This window comes from Trichomycterus rosablanca, chromosome 15, assembly GCF_030014385.1.
Source record: "Trichomycterus rosablanca isolate fTriRos1 chromosome 15, fTriRos1.hap1, whole genome shotgun sequence".
Lineage (NCBI taxonomy): Eukaryota > Metazoa > Chordata > Actinopteri > Siluriformes > Trichomycteridae > Trichomycterus > Trichomycterus rosablanca.
The window spans coordinates 16217085-16228492 of record NC_086002.1 but is presented as its reverse complement, the minus strand read 5'-3'; the positions used below and the strand labels follow the sequence as shown (position 1 = coordinate 16228492).

The following is an 11408-nucleotide window of genomic DNA, read 5'->3' as shown; positions in this document are numbered from 1 at the left end:
TTTGCCCTAACCTATCTGTTATAGCCTCACTGTACTCACTAAATCACTTTTTGGGCATAAAATTAACTTCAATTCCAATTCTCAGTGCGTTGATTGCAAAAAACAGCTTAATTATTCACAAGCACATTTAAACTGAACAAAATGCTTCATGAGAGTTGTTCATCTACAGACAGACATGATTTGCTGATGGTGACCAAGGCCCTGCGATGGATTGGCATCCTAGGGTGTATTACTGCAGTTTGCCCAGTTCCACAGAATCACCAAGCAAAATGAAAGTAAATTATTATTATTATTAATATTAAGGGCTCTTGGGTGGCGCAGCAGTAAATTTAAACTGAAACTGACTAAAAGATCTTGCGTATTTATTTATAAACACCTTTAAAAGATATTTGCGATTTGTAAAATCCTAATTCGAATAGATAAAATTGTAGTCTTAACGTTACCTTTAAAAAAAGCACCTTGGACTGAATACAAATACCTTACGTGGCCAAAAACACTACGCATTATAAGCTAGTTAGACATTCATTCATTCATTCATTTATTGTCTGTTTTACCACCGCTTTCTCCTGGTCAGGGTTGCGGTGGGTTTTATTTATTGGGCAAAAAACAGGAAACACCCTGGACAGGTTCCCAATCCATCACTTGTTGGACATCACATTTTTTTAAATCAAAAGACCAGTCAAATATTATTATAAAATGCATTTTATAATACTGAATGGTTCTAATCAGATTTGAAAGGAAATCATGGGGATTAACATGGAGTTGGCCTTCATTTGTGGCTAATGCTTTTCAAAAAATTTTGGACATGGAATGTGACCATTCACTCATAAATGTATTTTATTATAATATTTTGGTTTGTCTGATCACTTGATTTAAAAGGATTAACATTAATGCAGACAGAATTTTAAGAAGTTATAGATAAAGTACATTTTCATTGACGTGTGTTAACGTCTGCCTCTTGTGGAGAAACTTTTACCTGCAAAGACATGAGTGGACTACAGTCCAGATTAATAAGGTTTCACATAAAAAAGTTACTACTAAAAACTAAAAAAGTTAAAAAAAAACAAGAAAAAGACATTATTACACATAATTACACATAATTGAAACACTTAAAATTTTGTTTTGATAACTCTGTGAGTGTATGTAAATGTCTGTGTTATTTATTTCTTTATGTATTTTACATAGGATGGGGCATACAACCTTTTTGTCTAATGAAATTAAACATTTTGTTTAAAAGCAGTAAGTGTGGCAAAATCTTACAAGTGTTATTGACCATGTAACATCATCTTCAGTGTAAAATATAGAGGTAGTGTTGTGTTGTGGGGATACATCTTTGGAGAAGGAACTGCAGGTCTGGTCAGGATTTATAATGATAAATAAATGGTACACATTACAAAGAGATCAAGGGGCCACTCAGGTGGCGCAGCAGTAAAAACACACGCTAGCACACCAGAGCTGGGATCTCGAGTACACCGTATCGAGTCTCAGCTCTGCCTGCCGGCTGGGCTGAGCAACCACATGAACAACAATTGGTTGTTGATATGGCGTGGGGCATTAAGCCGGATGGGGACTCTCTCATGGCTGATGCAAGTACGACCTCTGCTGGCTGGTTGATGGTGCCTACAGGGACGGGAGTGCGTTGATCAGGGTGTGTCTTTCCGTACACAGAGCTGATCTGCAGCTGATCTCGTCCAGTGTAGGTGACAAGATGCATATGGCTGCTGCCCATGTGTTGGAGGGGGCGTGGGTCAGCTTCGTTCTCCTCAATCAGAGCCGGGGCCGGCATTAGTGGAGAAAAAACATGACACAATTGGGCAATTGGACGCACTAAAAGTCAGGAGAAAAAGGGGAGAAAATGCATAAACTATATATATATATATATATATATATATATATATATATGTATATATAGTCTAAGCATTTTCTCCCTTTTTCTCCTGACTTTTAGTGCGTATATATACTGTATATATATATATATACAGGGGTTGGACAAAATAACTGAAACACCTGGTTTTAGACCACAATAATTTATTAGTATGGTGTAGGGCCTCCTTTTGCGGCCAATACAGCATCAATTCGTCTTGGAAATGACATATACAAGTCCTGCACAGTGGTCAGAGGGATTTTAAGCCATTCTTCTTGCAGGATAGTGGCCAGGTCACTACGTGATGCTGGTGGAGGAAAACGTTTCCTGACTCGCTTCTCCAAAACACCCCAAAGTGGCTCAATAATATTTAGATCTGGTGACTGTGCAGGCCATGGGAGATGTTCAACTTCACTTTCATGTTCATCAAACCAATCTTTCACCAGTCTTGCTGTGTGTATTGGTGCATTGTCATCCTGATACACGGCACCGCCATTGGATGCACATGGTCCTCCAGAATGGTTCGGTAGTCCTTGGCAGTGACGCGCCCATCTAGCACAAGTATTGGGCCAAGGGAATGCCATGATATGGCAGCCCAAACCATCACTGATCCACCCCCATGCTTCACTCTGGGCATGCAACAGTCTGGGTGGTACGCTTCTTTGGGGCTTCTCCACACCGTAACTCTCCCGGATGTGGGGAAAACAGTAAAGGTGGACTCATCAGAGAACAATACATGTTTCACATTGTCCACAGCCCAAGATTTGCGCTCCTTGCACCATTGAAACCGACGTTTGGCATTGGCACGAGTGACCAAAGGTTTGGCTATAGCAGCCCGGCCGTGTATATCGACCCTGTGGAGCTCCCGACGGACAGTTCTGGTGGAAACAGGAGAGTTGAGGTGCACATTTAATTCTGCCGTGATTTGGGCAGCCGTGGTTTTATGTTTTTTGGATACAATCCAGGTTAGCACCCGAACATCCCTTTCAGACAGCTTCCTCTTGCGTCCACAGTTAATCCTGTTGGATGTGGTTTGTCCTTCTTGGTGGTATGCTGACATTACCCTGGATACCGTGGCTCTTGATACATCACAAAGACTTGCTGTCTTGGTCACAGATGCGCCAGCAAGACGTGCACCAACAATTTGTCCTCTTTTGAACTCTGGTATGTCACCCATAATGTTGTGTGCATTGCAATATTTTGAGCAAAACTGTGCTCTTACCCTGCTAATTGAACCTTCACACTCTGCTCTTACTGGTGCAATGTGCAATTAATGAAGATTGGCCACCAGACTGGTCCAATTTAGCCATGAAACCTCCCACACTAAAATGACAGGTGTTTCAGTTATTTTGTCCAACCCCTGTATATTAGGGCTGTCAAACGATTAAAATTTTTAATCGCGATTAATCTCAGAATTTCATATAGTTAATCGCGATTAATCGCATTAAAAAAAATCTGTGTAAATGTTATAGAAAACAAGGATTTTTAAGTGAAATGTTACAATTAAAATGGTGAACACATTTTATGCTAAATGTACTTATGTTAAAAACTGCTGGGACAAGAGAAAACTGTAAGGGAGTTTATTCACTCACATACTAGGCAGTAAATGTCAGATTGTAGGTTAGAATTTCTCCATCAGCAAACATTGTAGATCAGCGGTGCTTTAGATGGGATAAGGCGTAGTTATTGTAACAGACTTGTCTGTGGTTGTATCGTGACGATGGTTTGATGGACGTTTCTACACGAAGTGAGTGTGTTTTGACCCTTTGGGGCTTCCATAGTTCATGAACTAACGTGCTCGACTCAGCTTTCCGGTATTCGGTACAGAAGAAGAAGTTAATTAAGTGTAATAAAGTGTTCTGCTCCCGACAACTTGTGAATATAGCGTGTATTTATTTCTTTATTATGCAAGTGCATCACTACCACGATCGGTTACATTATGTTAACAAACCGCAAATGAAAAACGGTGGCAAGTCCGACATTAAAACGTTGGTTCTACCAGTCAAGTGTCAACATGAACTAGAATTTGCGTTAATGGCACTAATTTTTTTAATCGCGTTAAATTGAGGTCGCGTTAATGCGTTATTATCGCGTTAACTTCGACAGCCCTAATATATATATATATATATATATACAGTATATACAGTGGGGGAAATAAGTATTTAATCCCGTGCTGATTTTGTAAGTTTACCCCCTTACAAAGACTTGAACAGTCTATAATTTTTATGGAAGGTTTATTTGAACAGAGAGAGACAGAATATCAACAAAAAATCCAGAAAAAAAACATTAAATAAAAGTTATAAATTAATTTGTATTTAATTAAGGGAAATAAGTATTTGATCCCCTACCAACCAGCAAGAATTCTGACCCCCACAGACCGGTTATGTGCACAAAGGGCACACAAATTAGTCCTGTCCCTGTATAAAAGACTCCTGTCACAGAATCAGTTTCTTCCGTTCAAATCTCTCGACCACCATGGGCAAGACCAAAGAGCTATCAAAGGACGTCAGGGACAAGATTGTAGACCTGCACAAGGCTGGAATGGGCTACAAGACCATCAGCAAGAAGTTTGGTGAGAAAGAGACCACTGTTGGTGCGATAATTCGAAAATGGAAGAAATACAAGATCACAGTCAATCACCCTCACTCTGGAGCTCCATGCAAGATCTCACCTGGTGGGGTAAGAATGATTCTGAGAAAGGTGAGGTCAGTCCAGAATTACACGGGAGGAGCTTGTCAATGATCTCAAGGGAGCTGGGAGCACAGTCACCAAGAAAACCATTAGTAACACACTTCGCCGTAATGGATTGAGATCCTGCAGTGCCCGCAAAGTCCCTCTGCTAAAGAAGGCTCATGTACAGGCCCGTCTGAAGTTTGCCAATTAACACCTGAATGATTCAGAGAAAGCTTGGGAGAATGTGATATGGTCAGATGAGACAAAAATTGAGCTCTTTGGCATCAACTCCACTCGCCGTGTTTGGAGGCAGAGAAATGCCCAGTGGGGATGGTGTTGTTGGGGTCATATCCAGCATTTCTCTGCTCCCAGCCCCCTTGAGAATTCTTGCTGGTTGGTAGGGGATCAAATACTTATTTCCCTTAATTAAATACAAATTAATTTATAACTTTTATTTAATTTTTTTTTTCTGGATTTTTTGTTGATATTCTGTCTCTCTCTGTTAAAATAAACCTTCCATAAAAATTATAGACTGTTCAAGTCTTTGTAAGGGGGTAAACTTACAAAACCAGCAGGGGATCAAATACTTATTTCCCCCACTGTATATATATATATATATATATATATATATATATATATATACAGTGTATCACAAAAGTGAGTACACCCCTCACATTTCTGCAAATATTTTATTATATCTTTTCATGGGACAACACTATAGAAATAAAACTTGGATATAACTTAGAGTAGTCAGTGTACAACTTGTATAGCAGTGTAGATTTACTGTCTTCTGAAAATAACTCAACACACAGCCATTAACGTCTAAATGGCTGGCAACATAAGTGAGTACACCCCACAGTGAACATGTCCAAATTGTGCCCAAAGTGTCAATATTTTGTGTGACCACCATTATTATCCAGCACTGCCTTAACCCTCCTGGGCATGGAATTCACCAGAGCTGCACAGGTTGCTACTGGAATCCTCTTCCACTCCTCCATGATGACATCACAGAGCTGGTGGATGTTAGACACCTTGAACTCCTCCACCTTCCACTTGAGGATGCGCCACAGGTGCTCAATTGGGTTTAGTCCATCACCTTTACCTTCAGCTTCCTCAGCAAGGCAGTTGTCATCTTGGAGGTTGTGTTTGGGGTCGTTATCCTGTTGGATATCCAGTTTTCGAAGGGAGGGGATCATGCTCTGTTTCAGAATGTCACAGTACATGTTGGAATTCATGTTTCCCTCAATGAACTGCAGCTCCCCAGTGCCAGCAACACTCATGCAGCCCAAGACCATGATGCTACCACCACCATGCTTGACTGTAGGCAAGATACAGTTGTCTTGGTACTTCTCACCAGGGCGCCGCCACACATGCTGGACACCATCTGAGCCAAACAAGTTTATCTTGGTCTCGTCAGACCACAGGGCATTCCAGTAATCCATGTTCTTGGACTGCTTGTTTTCAGCAAACTGTTTGCTGGCTTTCTTGTGCGTCAGCTTCCTTCTGGGATGACGACCATGCAGACCGAGTTGATGCAGTGTGCGGCGTATGGTCTGAGCACTGACAGGCTGACCTCCCACGTCTTCAACCTCTGCAGCAATGCTGGCAGCACTCATGTGTCTATTTTTTAAAGCCAACCTCTGGATATGACGCCGAACACGTGGACTCAACTTCTTTGGTCGACCCTGGCGAAGCCTGTTCCGAGTGGAACCTGTCCTGGAAAACCGCTGTATGACCTTGGCCACCATGCTGTAGCTCAGTTTCAGGGTGTTAGCAATCTTCTTATAGCCCAGGCCATCTTTGTGGAGAGCAACAATTCTATTTCTCACATCCTCAGAGAGTTCTTTGCCATGAGGTGCCATGTTGAATATCCAGTGGCCAGTATGAGAGAATTGTACCCAAAACACCAAATTTAACAGCCCTGCTCCCCATTTACACCTGGGACCTTGACACATGACACCAGGGAGGGACAACGACACATTTGGGCACAATTTGGACATGTTCACTGTGGGGTGTACTCACTTATGTTGCCAGCTATTTAGACATTAATGGCTGTGTGTTGAGTTATTTTCAGAAGACAGTAAATCTACACTGCTATACAAGCTGTACACTGACTACTCTAAGTTATATCCAAGTTTCATGTCTATAGTGTTGTCCCATGAAAAGATATAATGAAATATTTGCAGAAATGTGAGGGGTGTACTCACTTTTGTGATACACTGTATATATATACAGTATATATATATACTGTATATATATATACATATAGATCAAAGATAAAAGTCTGCTCCTCTGTGCCAAACCACTTAAACTGAAAAGAAGGTTTGTCCTTTACTTTTACAATGACCCACAAAAAAACCAGCACCGGAGTGGTTGCAAAATAATCAGAATTGATGTTCTTAAGTGCCCAAGTTTTGGTCTTCATTAAACACATAGATGGAAGATCTGTGGGTTTGAATATATAAAATGTGCTAATTCAAAGTATTACATAAATATCCAGTGAGCATTAGATTTACAATTTGTATTTGTCCAGACACTAAACAATTAGTAATAATATGAGCAGAAATCATTAATTACACAAATTATATCAGTTGTGCAAGTGTGCATGTGTAGGGTTCACGAAGGTAAAAGGTTATGTCGAGGTCAGCATCAGGCTTCAGTCCATGGGTTCAGAGTTTACACTACACAGATGGATGACAGCACTGAACAGATTTCATATCACACCACAACGGGCCTGTGATACCATCTGCTTTACACACACGAACACACACACACACACACACACACACACACACACACACACACACACACACACACACACAGTTTACACAGGGAATACATTACCAGATGACTGCACTAACTTACAAAACACAATTCAAAAATCAAATCTAACTTTAAAGATAAAAGCCGAATGATGCCAGCTGCTGCTTTGGATGTGCCTTCAATATGTCCTTTCATGGAGTGTAAATGAATCAGCACCAGCCCCAGGACACTTTGGGTTGTGAGAGGGACACAGAAAAGTATTCTTTTTTTTAGGTGTTGCATGTTGTAGCTGAACAGCACAATGCCAGAGTCAACCTGACTCTTCAGGGCGCCCAGTCTGTGAAGCTGTGTGTGTGTGTGTGTGTGTGTGAGAGAGAGACCTCAATGACTAATTATACAAAAATGTATTATGTGTTTAAATGATCTAAAACAACAAAAGTATAAACAAAAATCAGAAAGAATATGATTCATATACAAACACAATCCATTTTCCCAACGTATCTATGAACAAGTATGCATTCTATTCTTTTCTATTCCATTCTATTTTATTCTACATCATTCTATTCCATTCTATTCTGTTTCATTGTATTTGATTCTATTCTATTCTATGCAATTGCAGGAATGCACATTATTAACAGAAAGAAAGCAGGCAGGCGGCAGGCAGGCGGCAGGCGGGCGGGCGGGCAGGCAGGCAGGCAGGCAGGTTATGTATAATAAAATAAAAATATAAAATCATTTTCCAGGAGAAACTCCACACATTATTTATGTATTATCTTTTTCTTTCTTATATCAGACTTGTTACTTTAACAGTGGTGACAAGGGCACCTTGGGCTGCAGATGTTCTTGCTAATGACAGATGGCATTGTGTGTATGTTTAAATGTGTGTGGCACTCTGGCATCATGAGGGGACAGCGGGCACAGCCCATGCCAGCTTGCCACCACCTGCACTCTCTAAGCCCTGTGCCTCACTTCCCCTTCCATGATCCACGGGCAGGATGGTACATCGGTATATAGATACAACAGGACCAAACTAGGAGCTGTGATGTAACTAATAATATGGTCTGTATAGTCAATTATATGAAATAAAATGATGAGGAAAATCATATCTCCATTTTTAAAACAGATACATTTACAACAAACTGGTATTTATTGGTCAGTCTTTGCTGCCAGTGTGAACAACCAATCTAGATTCAATGTGAATTGTGATTGAGCTGTTGCCTGCCTCTTTATTAAACATTCATACAAGACTAGTCCAGGAACTTTAATTGATGACAGAGAAGCTTTAATTATGTCATTCATCTTCATGTGGGCAGTGATGAGCTGGCAAAGCATTGCATTTGGTCTGGCTGGAAGAAGGGCAACATGAAGAGAACTAGCCAGGATCCTCCCTTCTCTCCGTTCAATTAGATTCCTTCTTTGGCTTTTAGATTTAGTCTGGCTTTTGTTCTTCATTTCCTTCCTGTTCCAATCTTCCCTACAACTACACTATATGGACAAAAGTATTTATCTAATAAATGAATTCATGTGTTTCAGCCACATCAACTACTAACAGGTGTAATAAATCAGAATCAGGAGAAATCAGGAGAATTCTATGCTTCTAAATTTGCAGCAACAGTTTAGGAAGGGCCCTTTCTTGTTCCAGCATTACTGTGCCCCTGTGCACAAAGCAAGCTCTTTAAAGACATAAAGAAAAGTGGGGTTTAACAAACAGCATTATTCAGAAAAAAGTGGGCACTTTCACAGGCATTTCCTGTCTCACTGAAGAAGATAAATTCTTAATAGCAGTTGACTGTTTTGTACTCTATTTTGACTGCATGCTTAAAATGTGCATTTTCAAACATAAATTTAAGAATTATTTTAATAACTGTTTATTATTTTTGAACTCTTTTGAGAAACGTTCTTGAACTTCTGCATGGCCCCTTCAAAATTCACTTGTAGGATATTATTTTGCAGTGAGATTTGGAATGTTATCTTTTTTTCAGAACTTTTTGTAAAGATTTTTGAACTAGTATCTGGCACACCTGACTTTTTTGGAGTTCTTGATGTAACCTTTCCAACTCATTTAAGAAAGATGATCAAATTTTTTAAAACTTTTTGAAGGACATTTCTAGAGCTCTTTTAAGCAATTTCTCGAAAGGTTTCAGAACCCTTTTGAATGTTATTGAGGAAGTTTCTTTACAACATTGTTTTGGAGCTCATTTGCAATTTTAAAACTCTTCTAAAAACTTTTAAAGAAAGCTTTGCTTGGTAGCCTAACAAAAGTTAGGCAGTTACTAAAGTGAGTAATTTAGTAAAAGTTCAGATTTTACATCAGTTAAGATATGCAGTGCACCTGTAGTCCATGTCACCTTTAAAATGGTTAACAAAACAGGATGTGGACTTGTAATGCCACAGTTATGTTAAATGAGCTGAGACCTTCCGGGGTAGTGCACCTAGGCACACACAGGTACAGTATTTAAGGGACAACAAAGGTGATGGCTTAACGGTGATAGGACCACATAGTAGAAGAGATAGATGAAAGCCCAGCATGAACAATATATTTTCAAAGTGCCTCCTGATTGGTGCCATGTCCTAATCAACCTTACAAGAGTAAATAAGATAATAATTCTATAATGGTATAATTCTGTTAGGAGGTGTCGTGGTGAGGTGGAGCCCACCACAGCTGAAACCAGGGTTGTGGCGGCAGGGTCTCTACACAGACATGATTGGCTCTGTCAGAGGAAAGAGAGAAGCCCTGCAATGGTTTGGCTCCATGTCCAGGGTAGTCTTGAGTTTCCTAGAGGAAATAGGCCCTCTACAACTTAGACCAGAAATAAAACATGAGGAAAATTGAATGAAATTAAGAATAAAAGAATGTAAGGAATCTGCATTTTAAATTATGTTGGTTAAAATGCATGAGCAGCTTCTTTTGGTTAACACAAAGTTAAGAATTAGTGTTTAACATTAGACACAATGCAGAAATAATTCCTTACAGGACATCAGTCTATCCCAGGGCATCACCTACACACTCACCTATCTTGATGATTCAGCTACATGCATATTTTTGTAAGGTTGTAAAGATTAAAATCCCAGAAGATTTAAATACTAAATGATTTGAAAGTCATTCAGATCACATTTTTCTATTCCGATTTTTCATGTAAAGATGAACTGAGGTGCATGTCCCATGTTTTATGATTTTATGCCTTGCATTACTGTAGCATGATTGGCTGATTAAGTAATTACATAAATAAGCAGATGTACAGATAAAAGGCAAATTTATAAGAATAAACTAAAATTGGCCGTAATGCATATGTTACTCAATGAGAAAGCTCTTGAAGCAGTTTTTCTTCTTGGTAAGGCAGAGGTACACTTTACATTCAGATCAAGTCATCCTGATGCCTTTGCAGCCAGGACTTTTGCACCTCCCTCTTGTTGCGACCATCTCTGACCAGTGGTCAGTACAGTCCAGACGCATGCTGCTTTGTGGAACAGGTGCAGCTAGTCACCTGTGTCACTTCTCCTAAAGACAAAACTCCACACTTTAAGATGGTCTCTCTTTTTGTTTGCTCGTTTGGTCCTCTTATTTGCATTGGTGGTTCAGTGGTAGAATTCTCGCCTGCCACGTGGGAGGCTCGGGTTCGATTCCCGGCCAATGCAACAACTGTTTTGTGAATTTCCCCACTGTGGGACTAATAAAGGATTATCTTATTTTGTTGTGTATAAGACAGTCTGCCACACTTATTTTGAAGTCAAGCAAGCTAGACTTGTCCTCACTTTTATCAGGAGGAATAGCCACCTGTGCCCTATTTTTAGCACTTTATTCAGTCCTCTTGTTAGCCTTTGCCATAGAACATGGATGGGTTCATGTTCTAAACAAAATAATACATTTTAAAAACACAAGTCCATTCGTATATCAATCTGTCTAGGTCTCTGTGTAATTAGTTCAAAGATATTCCGGTGTTCCACTGGCTCCACTCCATTGTTGCACAATGTTACTGTTTGGCAACATACCTAATTTATTGAATAAAAAGACAATAATTTTAAATAAACAAAATTTGCATGATAAAAACAGATCATAACTTACTACAGATTATTTAAGTATATTTTAAATGCTTGAGAAGCTCTTCTG

General features: G+C 39.7%; 1 non-coding gene across 1 annotated transcript; it reads left to right on the top strand.

The window, feature by feature from the left end:
- The first annotated feature begins 10865 nt into the window (after window positions 1–10865).
- trnag-gcc (transfer RNA glycine (anticodon GCC)) lies at window positions 10866–10936 on the top strand. Its single transcript has one exon. It is a non-coding gene; the product is annotated as a tRNA-Gly (tRNA).
- Window positions 10937–11408: the final 472 nt, after the last annotated feature.